Raw genomic sequence first — 17,225 nt, forward strand, 5'->3', positions numbered from 1 at the left:
AACATGTGGACTAGGCAATCACAGGCATGGCTGGCAGGAATCCCTATGATTGCCACTGCAGTTTTTCCCATCTTCTGCAGCAAAAGGAATTACTGTGTGAGCCAGAAGCAGGATCACCTCTTTCACATGTTATTCCTTCCCACATGAGTGCCTACCTGAGGTCAAGATTCCTGCTGAATACAAAAAGTTATTGTGTAAATCAGAATTAATATAATCAAAGTAGTAACAAGTGCTACATGGTCTGGAGAAAGTGGATAGAGTGGGGGTATCAAACAATTTTGGGACTGGAGGCCAGACACTGCCCGCCCTCCTGGAGGCTGGATGACAGCAGCAGGGGAGGGGCCTCACCAGAGGCTTTGCAGGTCAGATGGGATGGGCTGGTGGGCCAATTCTGGCTCATGGGCCAGAGGTTCCCCAATCCCTGGGGTAGAGAGAAGCATTTCTCCCTCTCCCATAATACTCAAAATCAGCGTCATCCAATGAAACTGATTAGAAAGCAGATTCAGATTAGAAAAGAGAAAGCATTTTTTCACACAAACACATACCTTCATTTATAGAATTGCCTGCCACAAGATATGGTGATGGCCACTAGCTTAAATTAAAGTCATTTAATTTAAGGAAGATTAGACAAGTTAATAGAGGATAGATCTATCAATAAGTATTAGTCATGACAATTACATACAGCATTGTTCTTCGTTGCAAGGCCCAAGGGCCACTGGTGGCTCCCAGTCACCTCACACGTCGATCTCCACACCTCTCTCTCTCTTTTTGCAGAAGGTGCTCACTCGCAGCTGGGACTCTCTACCTTTGCCTTTCTTGAGCTTGCATTTGCATTCAAAAGTGCACGCTCCCGAAAATGTGCATTTCCCCCTGAAAACTGCATTTTCACACTTTAGCCTATGGGGGAAAGTGTGCATTTAGGGTGCATGCTTGGAAAAGTGCAGTTTCCATGTTCATAAATGTGCACTTTTCCTGTCTGGAAAAAAAGACGAGTGAGAACAAGGCAAGGCAAGATGAGCATCAAGGTGGAAAATGAAGAACCCTGAAGAGCTCAAACATCACTCATTCTTCCATCCCTGTCCTGAATCACACAGGTCAAACTGGGCCTTTTCCTGAAACTTAGCCAACCCAACCACCATTTTATTTGCTGCTTACTACATCTAAATGTTACATGGTAAGTCCATAAGGTCTTTATGTTGGGACAGATTGGGTTCCAGCTCTGCAACATATTAGAAGTAATCTGAAGAAAGAAACCAGAAAGAAACTTGTTCAACAGAGTTAAGTATGCAATCCTCTTTTAAGCCAAACATGAAAGATAAGGAGACAGACAAGTATTTATTATTCTTCAGCTTTTCACAGTCACAGCATGCTTTAACAAGTTATACCTTCTACAAAAGAACAAACTGCACAGCATATTCTCTTCTTAGGTCGTTAGAACAGACCATCTTATGCTCAAAGTACAACCACACAAACACAAAAACTCCTGAGAATGATTATACCATCCATCCTTGATTAATATTCTGTGTATTTACTTACATTTGTAGGCACCAAGAACACAACAAGGAGCTCAAGATTTGTAAATTCCCCGTGTACAAAAATGGAAGCATTTCTCTATCACTGTACGCTGATATTCTATGCTAAGTGAAGAGCAAACAAGCTTACTCTCCACTATACCCCAATATAAAACATTTCCCAGGCCTATATGGAATACAAAGCTCAGAGAACATTTTTGTTGTAGGGGGAATCTAAGGAAGGATCCAATGATGCACTGCCACTAGCACAATTGACATTGTACTAGCTGAAACCAACACTTGCACAACATCAAGAGCGTTTGCTAATGTGACAGGTTCACTGTCGACACTGCTAGCACGCTTGAACATCATCAATAACGCTTGCTACTGTGCTGATAGTGCACAAGCATTGGTTTCTGCTAGCTCAACATCAATAGTGCTAGCGATGGCTGGATCCTTCCCATGTCTTTTTTTTCCTCTATGGCCTAATAACAGAAAACTGGAAATTTGGAGGGAAATGAGGGCAAGAACTAGCCTAATTTGTTGTAGATATGCAAATAAATATTAGAAATATTTTCATTTTCCCTCAAACTTTCTATTTCTTGACTCCTCCTCCCCATAGTCCAGGCAACCAAGGTTTGGAAATGCATACGTGGCCAAAGTAAACTGAAGCTCCCCATGAACCTATCTCATCATTTTCTCTTCACTTGAGAAAACAAATGTAAGCATTTAAATGTATAAATTGGAGAAAGACAAATGAAGTAATCAATCTAGGTACACATGCACCCTTAAAGTCACCTTTATACTCATACTAAAGGCACAATCCTATGCATGTTTAGTAGGACATTTTTTCTGTCTAAACACACATAGGATTGTGCCTTAAATCTCTCTTTATGTCTACTATCACCATTAAGAGACAAAAATGTTAAGTGACAAGGCAACAGAGGCTACAGTGGAACGAGGAGTTAAAACTCAATGGTAGCTCATTTCCTTCCCATAAAGAAGTGTTCCTCAGCTCACCCCAATGAAAGTAGTAGTAGTAGTAGTAGCAGCAGTGGAGTGCCAAAAAGATGGCATTTCAAAATAATGCAACATTTAACAATAATAGAAAGATGGTTTTGCACCAGGATAATAAAATTGCATTAACTAGATCATTTATATGTAATACCATTTAAGCGAAGTACCATTACTATTCACCCACAACCTTTCCAAACGGTTTGGTTTCAGCAATATGCAGTCGCTGCAGATGCCCAAGAGGATTTCCTATTTTTCATCCATGGAAAGCAAGCACCTGCTTTTTAAGGAAATCTTTCGCAAATATGTGCACCAATTATTCCCCTCCAGGTTCCTCTGTCAACCACTTCCAGAAGCTGTTTTCAGATGGTTGCCAGGGGTCTGTTGGATTGCAAATGCTAATTTTTTCAATAATGTGCTAACCTGCTAAGCATAGCATAAAGCTATTTTCACATTTTCCCCAGTAAATGTAGGATTAACTGGTATTTGCAAGAACCCAAGGGGTTTATAATTCAGTGTACATCATGCACTCATTTTAGCAGATCTGCCATTAGCAGCTACGCTGAAACGGAAGTACTGGGGCTTATCAGAGATGGGACTGCTAAATATGAGAAGTAGTTTGCATTCTTTCTTTACATTTGAGCCAAACTGCATGCGGAACCTATTTTCAATGACAGCCCTGCAACAAAGAGCACCTCTGAGCATACGCATGAAAGATTAATGAGAGCTTTGGCCTATACAAAATGTACTACATAAAATTTAGAGCAGACTTGTAAATCTAATCCCAGAACCATAACCACAAGCCAAGCCAAGAGAAAACATGAGGCTTGGACATTTATAACAGCATTATCTCAGAAAGATGGCTTAGGCAAGCACTTTGTTGTTGCTGTTTTAAAGAGGCAACATTATATGACAACTTGCTCCAGGTAATGAAGACAAGTGCCTGCTGGTCTATCCAGTCCAGCATTCTGTCTTCAGCCAAGACAGGCAAAATAGCCACTTTTAAAAGGCATCTATGGTACAGACCATCACAACAACCTGAGGCATGCTACTGACCATCATAGCGTCCCTTCCATTTTGGGCTATACAATCCAGGAAGTGAAAGAGAGGCGGGGGAAAGAGATGCATTTGAACCAGGACAGGGAATTACTCATATTTGCCTTTGGCAGTATACTCCTTCTCAAGGAAGGGTAATCCTCAAGGAAACAGACATGAACACAGGCTGCTCCTCTGTAACCAATGTTTCAGGGGGCGGGGGGGGGGCTTCTCTATTAAAAGCAGCAGTTTTAAAAAAAAGTATTCGATTGCTGTCATTCCTGATTTCAGGAGGGCTGGAAGAAAACCACCTTTTATGTGTCTGAAGGCGCCATTTCCTATGCATCAAGCCTTCTGAAGTTACAGGCAAACTCTTTATCAAATTGAAATATTTGCAAAATGCTATGAGCTACACACCAATTCATCTTCCTTGTCAGAACTGAAACGCACATCTGGCTAAACAACTCTGTAGAGCGATCTCTGGAGATGTCTTTGACACATGCTGCAATTAAGAGTCTGTCAGGCTGGATCAGTATTGTAAACTCCATTTTTATGCTTGATTGCCAAGTGCCGTTTCAATTGCCCCAAACACAGAGAACTCAAGTTGATTAATCAAGCCTCCCACTACTAAGATTGTTTGGCTTTTGATCATATATAACTTGAAATCTCTAGTCCTGTTTTCTGTTCACTGACTTAAAGACAGCTAATTTGAAAATATCTGAAGATCTGATTTCAGAGCTCTGTATAAAGGGAAACTCTATCCCTCTCCTGGCTTGTGCCTAAAATAGTTTCCAAAGTACAGAGAGGTATTACTTCAATAGTAAAGCCCTTGCAGGGTTCATTTGATGAGAAAGACAGAATTCTCTTCTATTGTAGGCAGTGAAATTGTATCCAGCACAAACTATACAAACTTCCATCCATGGCATATGAATATGTATCTCTCCTCTCAAAGGCTTCCATGCACAAAATTCAACCATAAATCAGATCTGCAAGGTGCCAGTGGAAACCATTTCACAAGTTCAAATGGAACTTAAGCCTATTTTTTTTTCTTTCATATATATATATAGATGGGCACCCAGCCATTCCTGCAGTCAAAGTTTGTAAGAGCCAAGCGTCTCCTTAGTATTCTGCATTGACACATACCATTTCTGAAAAACTGTCAGCATGGAGATCTCCCTCATTAAAGACCACTACCTAAGTCACTGACAATTTGCAGAACTCAAGATGGCGGTTTGTTTTAAATGAATTGGTGAAAGACACCACCTTCTTCCTTACATTCCAACTCATTCAGAACACAGCAACCTCTTAATTATACCACCCATATATTGTGTGTGTACACACACACACGCACACACCCTCACACGCATGCACGCACACACACATATAGGAATATACCACCCATATACCTCTCAGTACACCCGAGAGGTTCCAACTGTATATCTCAATGGCATATGGAGAGGAATTCTCAGAGCTATAGCTGTGAACTCACTTCCTGTGGAGACTTAAAGTCAAGCTTAACCATTACCCCAAAGGACTGTAAGTATAGGCTAGCTCAATCACTAAATTTAATGTTACTGTTTTACTATTTTTATGGGGCATTTGTTTTATTAGATGGTGGTTTTAGGCAGTAAAGACATTCTTATTTTTTCAGGCATTCACTATTAGAGGAGGGAACTTGATGTTGCTCTTAGTTAACGTGAGACTCTTTTAAGGTGCACTATGTTTCCTTTTATTATACTTCTAATGTGTTTTCGAAACTACCTTGAGTAAGAACACTTTTAGGAAGGTGGGTTATACTTATATTCGAAATAGTATTAAATAAATTAAAATCCTCAGAGAGAGGCTCAGCATTCAACAAAGTAACAAAAATGAATTTCTAGATACAAACAATTAAATAAGAAGGGGAGTATTTTGAGGAATACACTTTAAATGAAAAAAATGAGGGGATGGAATTTGGCCCTACGCAAGAGAAAACCCATCTTGGAGCACCTACTCCATATATTTTATATGAAGTAAGTGCTCCAAAGTGGATCTTCTCCCTTCAAATAGTCAGCATCCTATGGCAAATTCCACACCCCTCCATGCCTGGGGAATTATTTGGCAAAATGTATATACTATCCTTATTTGTATAAATACAAGATAGCTAGCAAAATGGATTATCAAAAACAAATACAAATGAAATGCCCACACAGAGCAGTGAACGTAAAGCCAGTTGTGGGTCACTAGACTACAACTCCTACCACACACGCGCAGCATGCCCAATGGTCATGCTAACTGGGGATCATGGGGGTTGTAGTCCATGAGGGTATCAGATTGAAGGGTATCAGATTGGAGAAGGCTGGTCCATGAGGCAGAATCTTTCCCCTTGTCATAAAAATGGGGAAGGAGACTTAAAGGATTCTTTTTCTAACTCCATGAATAGATGAATAAGCAAAGACATTCGCACTTTGTGATGTGGAATATATTTGATAGCAAATTTAGAAGAGGAGACAGGATGAACAATGGAACCAATTACCTAGGGAGGTGGTGGGCTCTCCCACACTGGAAGCATTCAAGACGAGGATGGACAGCCATCTGTCAGGGATGCTCTGACTTGGATTCCTGCACTGAGCAGGGGGTTGGACTCGATGGCCTTGTAGGCCCTTTCCAGCCCTACTATTCTATGATTCTACGATTCTATATAATTCAGAAGGAGAGCTAGCCTCTTGCGGCATTGGATGCTGGAGCAGGTCATCCCAGTAATACTTTGAAGCAGCAGAGGATTTCTGTGCGAGCAGCTTAAGTGGTTCTGAGCTGGAACCAAACTGCAGCATTAGAACGCCCTGGAGTATAACAGGACACAAGCAAAGGTCGTTGTAGAAATTGGCAGCCAGGCAAGGGAGAAGAGCCAGAGAGCATGGCTGAGCAATGAAACTCCTGGCTGACTCCAGACGCCTGCTGTATGCTGGACCTCAGCCTTCCCTGTGCAGCCCAGTTCCCTGGCTCTAAAGGACTCCCTGGCTCCCTACTTTGATAGGACCCTATCCATCCCCAGCTTTTTTGCCTAGTACCTCTTCTTTCCTCTTAACTTCTGCTGACTTTGAAAGTCACAATTTCAGACTTATTCAAGTATACGGGACTAAGGAGAAGCCACCTTTATCTTGCTTTCCTTTCCCTCTTCTTCTCTCACTTCATGTCCACTTCATTCTTTTCTTCTTGTCAAATCCCAGGATGTCTTCATATCCCACCCACCTTCACCCTCCTCCTACCGCCCAAACTCTCCTACCACTTGGATTGGTCCTCCCCACTCTTCATCATGATCACTTTCTTCTAAGGAAGTTCTGAAAAAAAAACCCAAACACATTTCCTTTTATCTTCCCCTAATGTGATTCAACTCATATTCCTCCTTTAAATGTTCATTACGTATATTTTACCACCTCCTATTATGCGAAGTGAGCATATCTGGAATACTGTGTCCTTTTCCTTATCCCCTTTCTTACCCTTCCCCCTTTTAGATAATAAACTAAAAGCAGCAGAGCGGTCTTTACATTTTGCAAAGTACTTAACAAGTGAACAACAAGGAAATGTTTGAAGGGCAGAAATAAAACGAGAAAGCTGCCTGGGAGTGGAATGGCAGTAGGTGAGCTCTGGTGTTCAGGATCCTCTATGCCCCGACAAATCTATACCCCCTTCTATGGAAAAAATGACAGAATAAAATAAATCCCACAACATTTTCTCATGATGTGGCAAGCTTGGCAGCAAGAGCCCTAAAAATGTGAGCCAGAACAGAGATGATTTCTGCTTTAAAAAAAAAAAACACAGCCCTCCAGCTCCTTCTGAAGCCAAAACAGAATAAATCTAAAAAATTAAATACTAACTTTCCTAGAAGATGAACCTTTCTGAGGGCAAGTGGCTAATGGTTCTTTTTGGACATAAATAACCCTTCTACCATGTTGGAATCCCTGTGAAAATATCAGTGGACGTATTTGTTACTGAAGAATCAACTGTGTACTCTTCAACTGTGAACCAGGAGAGGCCATAGCTCAGTGGTTTTGCACATGCCTTGCATGCAGAAGGTCCCGGGTTTAAATCCCAGCACCCCTGGACACAACTGGGAGAAGACGCCCATCTGAAACCCTGGAGAGCCACTGCCAGTCTGTCTATACCACAGATGGGGAACCTCCAGCCCCATCCATCCTACAGAGCTTCCTTGGATTCCTGCAGAGGGTAGCCCTTGGCCTCCAGGTTCTTCCCCGCTGAAGGAAAACCTGCTGTTACCTCTGATGTCAGGGCGGAGATAACAGCGGGGAAGAGCGCAGTGGGAAGAGCGCAGCACAGGTGAAGCATCCCTGCTCTAAGTAATGACCATCCTCTGTTGTCGATCCAAAGCATCTGGTACCATGGCTCCACTGAACCGTCAGACACTATTTTGAGCACAGGTTGACAAGTGTCCGACAATATTTTCTTCAAGCCTTCACAACAGGTGGACAAATAGTTGGCTACCCTGCCAAAATGAATGCATGTAATGAGGAAAGCTCATTCCAAGATAGGAACCAGATAACGTACATTGTCCAAAACAATCTAATCCACTTAGAGCACAATCCTATACTTGAGCATAGGATATGATGGAAGCCCTGCTCCACTGGCGCAACACCAGATATGCTGCCGCCATAAATGGTACGCTAGCTCAGCTCCACAGATACGCCATTGGAATGTTCCACCAGTGCAGCCATTCTGCCAGCAAAGAGGCATTGGACGAAAGGCTAACAGGGCAGAACTGAGGCTGTGATGCAGGCAGCACAGATGAATACACGTATGCCCTATCCTACACCCACTCAGACCACCACCATGTCTCTGTGGACAGTGGAACTTTATACCAGTGCTGGATCCAGCACAAGACATTTTCCTCCCCCACTGAACTCAATAGAAGGGGGAAATTTAAAAATAGCCACAACCATGATGTTGCTATGACAGACTATATGATGGGTGCTGATTTGCACCCTGATCACAGCACACTGCTAAGGGTATATAAGCCCCACACAGAAAGTCCAGATTTCAGATGAGAGGGTGCATGGCATAGGGCCATTTCTCTCTGGTCTCAAGTCGCACATATTTAGAGCACCCAAGGGGGAACTCTGGTGTTGGGAAGCAGGGAGGAAGGCCACTCTGCACGCAAAGGGAGCCCTTTACATGCAATGGGAACCCTTAACAGAGACTCCTGACACAAGCACCCAACCCCGCTCTACTCCCAACAACTGCGGGTTCCTGGACAGAGCACTCCACACAGGTAATTGTAGGAAGGGTGCAGTGCTGAAAATGTCTCCCATGTCCTTCACCCCACTTTGCTATTTGTGAACTGTATTTTGCCTGAACGATATTGCTGTAAAAGTCTTTTTCCCCTAACAGTGAGTAATGGTGTCTGGCAGACAGGGGAAACACTCCCCGCCCGCAAAACAACACACGTAGGTAAGCTCTCTGTTGGCAGTGGCCAGGCTCCCCAACCACTGTCACTGCTGCCCAGGCTCTCCAATCCATTGCCCCTGCTAGCCAAACACTCGCAAGCACTTTGGCCTTGCAGGATCATAGCCCGGATGCATGCAGCAGAACCAAGCTGGTCCTGCACAGAGAGTTCCACTGCAACCCCAAAAGGGGAAGGGGTGAGTATGATCACAGACACTGACATCTCCCCCTCCCTGAGGCGTGAGCGCTGGTTGGGCACTCGGGTGGCACCACTCACTCTTCCCTCTCACCCCTTCACAAACACCTACAGTGCACTGAGGTGCTGGGACTATGCGTTCCAGGTGCTGACTTCTGCTCATTATTTTGTGTCTCCCCTTGCTCTTCACAGGCTGCTCTCCCACACCCAGTTCTGTGCAGGCCACAAGGGAGGCCCACCCCATGACTAGCAGCTGTGACCAGGATGCTCCCAGCTGTTCCTCCATGGGTTTCCAACTTTGTGTTTGGCATAAACAGCCCTTCCCTCCCTTGGCGAGTCTTGAACCCTTGCTCTGAGAAGAGCTGTGCATGCTATCTACATGCCTGCTGCCAAGGGAGCCGTGTGTGGGTGCTGCGCTGTGTGCTCTCCTTCCTTCTCTGTGTGTGTTGTGGTCCAAAATGGCAGTTGTGAGCAGCATAAGGGGATTCAAACCCCCGCCTGCAGGGATACCTAGGAACTGGCAGTAGCAGGGGCACTGCTGCCTGTGCCACAGGAGCTGATGGAGTGTGGGAAAGAGGCATTGTTATGTGTGGTGTGATGGGGGAGGTGTGATGTGGAGAGGTGTGCTGGGGGTGTGCTGGGGGTTGTGAGTTCTCCAATGAGCTCACAACAATGAACTTTGTGAGTTTATTGGCACTCTCCATGATTTATGGGTGGCCACAGATGATGATTCCATGGATGCTGGTGGCACATCTGCCATTTTTGTGTGTATCTCCCAATCCAATTACCCCATAATTGGAGTACGGGACTACTGGGCCTATGCAGCAGGTTAGGAATTCTCAAATAAAAACCCAGCTAATTCCAGATACCTCTGCCACCAAGAACATCCTGCATTTTATGGTTTCACAGTTACTTTAAACATTTCCTTCTTTTGGAGTTAAGAAACTTGCACCAACAGCACACAACATTATCAACAACAGTCCTAGATAAATGAAGAATTGCATTCTCCAAAATTAATGGTAGTGTGCATGTTTTTGTTTTGTTTTTGAAGAATAATTTGCAACAAGATAGATAAAAAATGTGGCAGAAAAAAGTTCAGTTAGTACACACACACACACCCCTCTTGTTTCTGCCAAATGACAATGTATTCATAGTAAAATCAAGTAAACAAGGTCAAGGCAAGTTCTTCTGCTCTGCTTTTCTTCAATGTTATACTTACCGTAATGGGAAAATGCATCAGCAAGTCTAGGAATGCTCATCTCAGTATACCTGACCTTTCTGCCGAAGAACTGTGATATATCATTTTCCACCATGAAAATTTATACAATTGGCAGTACAAGTCCCATATTAAATCCTAAAAATATGTTAACGTGTACCCAGCACATACTCCAGAGTTACATTTAAGCTTCCTTCCAGCTTCCACTTTAGCACTCTATCCTCACCTACAAATAGATTTATTTTTCCCTAGCTAGACTTCCTCAATTGTGCTCCACCTTTTGAAATACTGCAGTAACAAAAAGGGACATTGTGCACAGATGGGCATCACATACTAAAATAAATAAATAAAAATGAAATAAAAATATTCATATGTGAATTTACTTCAGTTAGAGCCATTTCATACCTGACCCTTCCCTACATGGGTACAGGGAAAAAAGAAAAGCATACCCCATCATGTGTGAACACACAGTACAAGGATCTATTAATGTTTTAGTAATACATTCCTCCCCTTCATGGATCACTGCCTTGTTTTGGCGAAGGGGCTTGCGTAACTCATTGAAGCCATAAGCTATGCCGTGCAGGGCCACCCAAGACAGACAGGTCATGGCGGAGAGTTCTGACAAAATGTGGTCCACTGGAGAAGGAAATGGCAACCCACTCCAGTATTCTTGCCAAGAAAACCCCATGGAACGTATCACAAGGCTAAAAGATATGACGCCGGAAGATGAGCCCCTCAGGTCGGAAGGTGTCCAATATACTACTGGGGAAGAGCAGAGGGAATTTCCAAGTAGCGCTAGAAAGAGTGAAGCGGCTGGGCCAAAGCCGAAAGGACACTCAGCTGTGGATGTGTCTGGTGGTGAAAAGAAAATCCGATGCTGTAAAGAACAATATTGTTTAGGAACCTGGAATGTAAGATCAATGAATCAAGGTAAGCTGGAGGTGGTCAAACAGGAGATGGCAAGACTGAACATCGACATCTTGGGAATCAGCAAACTCAAATGGACAGGCATGGGCAAATTTAATTCAGGTGACCATTATATCTACTACTGTGGGCAAGAATCCCTTAGAAGAAATGGAGTAGCACTCATAGTCAATAAAAGGGTGAGAAAAGCAGTACTGGGGTACAATCTCAAAAACTACAGAATGATCTCAGTACGAATCCAAGGCAAACCATTCAACATCACAGTAATTCAAGTCTATGCCCCAACCACTGAGGCCGAAGAAGCTGAGGTTGATCGGTTCTATGAAGACCTACAACACCTTCTAGAACTAATACCAAAAAAATATGTCCTTTTCATCATAGGGGATTGGAATACTAAAGTAGGAAGTCAAGAAATCACCGGGATAACAGGCAAGCATGACCTTGGTGTACAAAATGAAGCAGGACAAAAGCTAATCGAGTTTTGCCAAGAGAACACACTGATCATAGCAAACACGCTTTTCCAACAGCACAAGAGGCGACTCTGCACATGGACATCACCAGATGGTCAATATCAAAATCAGATTGATTATGTACTTTGCAACCAAAGATGGAGAAGCTCTACACAGTCAGTAAAAACAAGACCTGGAGCTGACTGTGGCTCAGATCATGAGCTGCTTCTTGCAAAATTTTGGCTTAAATTGAAGAACGTAGGGAAAACCATTAAACCATTCAGGTATGACCTAAATCATATCCCTTAGGAATATACAGCGGAGGTGAGGAATAGATTTAAGGGATTAGACCTGATAGACAGAGTGCCTGAGGAACTATGGATGGAGGTCCGTAACATTGTTCAGGAGGCAGCAACGAAATCCATCCCAAAGAAAAAGAAATGCAAGAAAGCCAAGTGGCTGTCTCAGGAGGCTTTACAAGTAGCTGAGGAAAGAAGGGAAGCAAAAAGCAAGGGAGAAAGGGGAAGATATATCCAACTGAATGCAGAGTTCCAGAGAATAGCAAGGAGAGACAAGAAGGCCTTCTTAAATGAACAATGCAAAGAAATCGAGGAAAATAATAGAAGGGGAAAGACTAGAGATCTTCTCAAGAAAATCAGAGATCTCAAGGGAACGTTTTGTGCAAAGACGGGCATGATAAAGGACAAAGAAGGCAGGGACCTAACAGAAGCAGATGAGATTAAGAAGAGGTGGAAATAATACACAGAAGAACTATACAGGAAAGATCTTAATGTCCCTGATAGCCATGATAGTGCGCTCACTGAACTTGAGCCACACATTCTAGAGAGTGAAGTCAAGTGGGCCTTAGGAAGCATTAGTAACAACAAAGCTAGCGGAGATGACAGTATTCCAGCTGAGCTATTTAAAATCCTAAAAGATGATGCTGTTAAAGTGCTGCACTCAATACGCCAACAGATTTGGAACACTCAACAGTGGCCACAAGACTGGAAAAGGTCAGTTTACATTCCAATTCCAAAGAAGGGCAACGCCAAAGAGTGTTCAAACTACCGTACAATTGCGCTCATTTCACATGCCAGCAAGGTGATGCTCAAAATCCTACAAGCTAGGCTTCAGCAGCATGTGAACCGAGAACTACCGGAAGTACAAGCTGGGTTCCGAAGAGGCAGAGGAACTAGAGATCAAACTGCCAACATTCGCTAGATCATGGAGAAAGCAAGAAAATTCCAGAAAAACGTCTATTTCTGCTTCATTGACTACGCTAAAGCCGTTGATTGTGTAGATCACAACAAACTGTAGCAAATTCTTAAAGAGGTGGGAGTACCAGACCACCTTACCTGTCTCCTGAGAAACCTGTACGAGGGTCAAGAAGCAACAGTAAGAACCAGACATGGAACAACCGATTGGTTCAAAACTGGGAAAGGAGTACGACAAGGCTGTATATTGTCATCCCGCTTATTTAACTTATATGCAGAGTACATCATGAGAAACACCGGGTTGGATGAATCAGAGGTCGGAATTAAGATTGCTGGGAGAATTATCAACAACCTCAGATACGCAGACAATACCACCCTAATGGCAGAAAGTGAAGAGGATCTAAAGAGCCTCTTGTTGAGGGTGAAAGTGGAGAGTGCAAAAGCTGGTTTGAAACTCAACATTAAAAAAACTAAGATCAAGGCATCTGGCCCCATCACTTCCTGGCATATAGAAGGGGAAGAAATGGAAGCAGTGACAGATTTTATTTTCTAGGGCTCCAAGATCACCGCAGACGGTGACTGTAGCCATGAAATTAAAAGACGCTTGCTCCTTGGGAGGAAAGCTATGGCAAACCTAGACAGCATAGTAAGAAGCAGAGACATCACCTTGCCGACAAAGGTCCGCATAATCAGAGCTATGGTTTTCCCAGTAGTAACGTATGGCTGTGAGAGCTGGATCTTTTCCACTTAGGGCCAGACTAAATATTCTGCTAGTCACACATGCTCTCCAATGGAGACTTTTTTTCTTTTTCTTTTTTTACCCCCAGGAATGGGGGGCAGGGAGTAGAATTCTGAGACAAAAAAGCTTGAATCCTCCCAATCTGAATTGGTCCAGCACGCACTTTCAGAGAGCTTGGTTATGCATGATTAGCAGAACATTAAGTTTGGCCCTTACTGGAGGAGAAGGAGTGAGTAGAGACCTGAGTACTGGAGAGAAGTTGACAAATATATGTACTGAGACTTAAGATACTTAAGCACCAACAACTCACATTTTTAGAAATTAACACATGTTTATTATCTCAGCATAGTTTTACTCTCAGTATTGAAGAACCTGGATGCACAAAAACTAGACAACTTAATTCTATACACACACATGTAGATTTCATGTATATACATTCACACACACACCCCACATCAGAAATATGTTTGCTTAAAGACAGATTTCAAAATTACTTCCATTTGCTCCCTAGCTACTGTTTGTGTTCTTTTAGCTTAAAAATACCAAGAGTCCTTCCTTAGACCAAACAAAGACAATTTAAAATTAGATGTGTAGATTTATTTATGTACAGTTGTGGGAATCGCTTTCAGTAAGGTTTAAAGCTGAACGTTAATTGTAGTAAGGGAGCTCATACTAGTATATACTTTTTTAAAAAAAATATAGGCCAATGGGTTGAGTAAAATGAAAATTGACACCAACGTTTAGTCATTACGGACATATAAAAACAGCTTCTGTCTTTAACAAACAGTCTTAAGATATCCTGGACACTCAATGTGCTCATAAAGCTGCTGCTAAAAACAGCAAAAACAAAGAGCCCAAAATAAAACATCTAACTTTTATAAAGCAGTTTACCTTTTCCCATACATATTGTAACTCTGGACGCAATCCAGAGTTAAGCACTTTTCCCACAGATTTCACTGAAACTGTACTAAAGACTGCAATCATATGAACACTTACCTGGTAGTATGTTCCACTGAACCCACACAACTTACTGTAGACCACTTCCATTGAAAGAAACAGGAAAGTACTAAACATTGTTTGGATAATGCTCTATGGCATGGGTACACAACTTCTTTGGCCCTGAGAGCCGTATCGGGCAGTACCAGGGGCCGCACATGTCCACATGTGCACACATACACATGCTTGGGTTTCTCTTGCTAGCACTAGTGCTAGAAAGGAAATCCCTCCTTTATCTCTGGTCTTCTCACCAGAGATCAGTGATAAGGAAGGGATTCCTTTGCTAACACTAGCAAGGGAAACCCCAGGAAGTGCCGCCATGATTTTTTTGGAGGTAGCAGATGCAGAGGGGTCTGGTAGGTCATCAGAAACCACTTTGCAGGCCATCAGACACAACTTGGTGGGCTGCACTTTTTGTACTCCTTTGTTGTTTATTCGGTCAGTCGCTTCCGACTCTTCGTGACTTCATGGACCAGCCCACGCCAGAGCTTCCTGTCGGCCGTCGCCACCCCCAGCTCCCCCAAGGTCGAGTGCGTCATCTCCAGAATATCATCCATCCACCTCGCCCTTGGTTGGCCCCTCTTCCTTTTGCCTTCCACTTTCCCTAGCATCAGCATCTTCTCCAGAGTATCCTGTATTCTCATTATGTGGCCAAAGTACTTCAGTTTTGCCTTTCATATCATTCCCTCAAGTGAGCAGTCTGGCTTTATTTCCTGGAGTATGGACTGGTTTGATCTTCTTGTCCAAGGCACTCTCAGAATTTTCCTCCAGCACCACAGTTCAAAAGCATCTATCTTCCTTCACCCAGCCTTCCTTATGGTCCAGCTCTCGCAGCCATAGGTTACTACGGGGAATACCACTGCTTTAACTATGCGGACTCCTTTGTACGCCTACTGTATGGAAATACATCTGAAATTCACTTGAAACTGTATTCATACACATTCAATAATCAGCAAATGGACTCCAGATTTAAAAACATTCCATCATATAAAATCAGCTTCCTGTATCAGCTGCCTGATTTGTGTACTCATAGCAAACAAACTCTCACTACATTTCATATGAGTACACTATTTTTTCCCTACATGAAGATTATCTCAGTGTAGGCTGTAGGGCAAATTGTCCTGTATGAAGTAGAGGCAAGTAATTTATAGGGAAAAGGTAATAGTCACCCATGGACTAGATTTAACTGCCAACACAGGTTTTTTTGGCCCCAGCATTTCTTTATTATGGTACAGGGGGGCAGGGGGAAGTACATTTACAATGTCATTGATAAGCAACAGAAATATTCCAAATTTCACTTTTATGTCTCTTTTTTATTTAAACACAGAGATTTGTCATGGGTGCTTCTAGATGGAGGGCTGCTAGCACTAACAATCAAAAGACACTGTGCAGCTACTCTGACTTTTCTTCTTTAATCGATCATTTTCCTGGTTAAAAAAAAAAAAAGACAGAAGTAGTGGTGGCAAAACACAGGAGGGCTACAAATTGAAGACGATGTCTGGACCCCTTGTAAAATTCCGTGAATGAGACAGAGCGATTGCCTGATAAAAGCCTCATCTGCAAGCACCCCATAACTGAGATGACCTTACATGTTCTCATCCTTATTATAGAGCATGATAAAAGATCAGTTTGTGCAGCATGATCACTGCCTAGAGAGAACAGAATACATCCCTGAGAATACATTAGTAGGGCTAAGAGCATTACAGCCTGATATTTTTAAAGGTTCTGATTGTAGAATAATTTTGAGAATATATGGGTACATAGCATTAACACAGAAAAGCTTTAGGGAGTCAAAGAACAACATTTGAGTATATATTTCATTTATAGTAACAAACTAAGCTGTAAAATTAAATATAAAACATTTATAAACACACACACACACACACACACCCCTTATGAGCCAGAATAGTTGAAACAGCAATGAATGCAATTGTTAAAGTGACAGCCTCAGTGCTGTTTCGTTTACCTGTGCATCTATGGGCACATTCACAAGTTCAACGTGGCAGAATGCCAGTGCTAGTCTTAGGATATTTTGGCACCTGTTGCAAAAAGCGAACACTGCATTTGCAAAGCCCTTCACACCTTTCAAGGAGCCTCTCAACAAGAACACATAGTCAAAGAGGAGCGGAGAAGGTGAGAGGGATGAAGGGAGAAAGAGGAGAAGTGTGCACCGCCAAGAGCCTTTGCAGCCTTCGCCCTTCCCATGTTACAGAAACACAAAGCAGGCTGAGCACTGCTAAAATTAACAGCAGCTGAACCTCACAGATGTAAGCCAGCAAGTTTAACTTCCTCGGCACCACTTGGTGCTCTCCAGATGGGCTACAACACCCAAAATACCCACCCAGTATGGCCATTGGCATGGAGCTGAACACATCTGGAAGGCACCAGGTTGGGGAAAGGTGGCTAGGTGTAAACCTGTGCTACTTATCTGTGTCGTATTTTCTTCTATTAACTGTCTGTAATCCACTCAGAGAACATTCTTTACTGGGTAA

General features: G+C 42.9%; 1 protein-coding gene across 4 annotated transcripts in view; it reads right to left on the minus strand.

The window, feature by feature from the left end:
* The window catches only part of PLPP1 (phospholipid phosphatase 1), a 150,329-nt gene that overhangs the window by 29,493 nt on the left and 103,611 nt on the right, over positions 1-17,225 (minus strand). The window lies entirely within an intron of this gene.

The sequence above is a fragment of the Heloderma suspectum genome, chromosome 2, assembly GCF_057233095.1.
Source record: "Heloderma suspectum isolate Gila_16-S chromosome 2, 16-S_ref, whole genome shotgun sequence".
In the NCBI taxonomy this organism is placed as follows: domain Eukaryota; kingdom Metazoa; phylum Chordata; class Lepidosauria; order Squamata; family Helodermatidae; genus Heloderma; species Heloderma suspectum.